Consider the following 594-nt stretch of genomic DNA (forward strand, 5'->3'; position numbering starts at 1 on the left):
TATGTATATATATATGTATATATATATATATATATATATATATATATATATATATATACATATACACACCCACACATATATATGTACATAAATATGTGTATGTGCTTGTTTGCGTGAATAGTGTTGAATATATTTTGTATACATACGTACACCGTTTACATGTGTATGTGTGTGTGTGTAAATACGCATATATATATGTATATAAGAGAGGTAGAGAGAGAGAAAAAAAAATTAAACGTAATCTCCCATCTTTTATTTCTTTTACCTTATCTCTCAACCAGTCTGGTTTTTTGAAACAGACAAGTTAAAACATACTTCCTCGCTTTTGTGCTGAAAACAAAACAAAAATTGATCAAAGCTGTGAGACTTGTAGTGCCCTGAACATCCGTCACAGTCCTCCCTCTCAGGGGTTCGGACGAGACCTTCCTTCGGGGCTTTCCCTTGGCAGGCGGAACCCCGAGGGGATGCCATTCCCATCTGGGTCCACACCCGGGAGTTATTTGTACCTGCCTTTAGGAGTGTTGCTCTGCCAGGGTATCATTCTGGGAGGATGTCAACACTGCCAATCGTTTGATGCAAAGTTTGAAATACCTA

The sequence above is a fragment of the Penaeus vannamei genome, chromosome 2, assembly GCF_042767895.1.
Source record: "Penaeus vannamei isolate JL-2024 chromosome 2, ASM4276789v1, whole genome shotgun sequence".
Classification (NCBI taxonomy): Eukaryota; Metazoa; Arthropoda; class Malacostraca; order Decapoda; family Penaeidae; genus Penaeus; species Penaeus vannamei.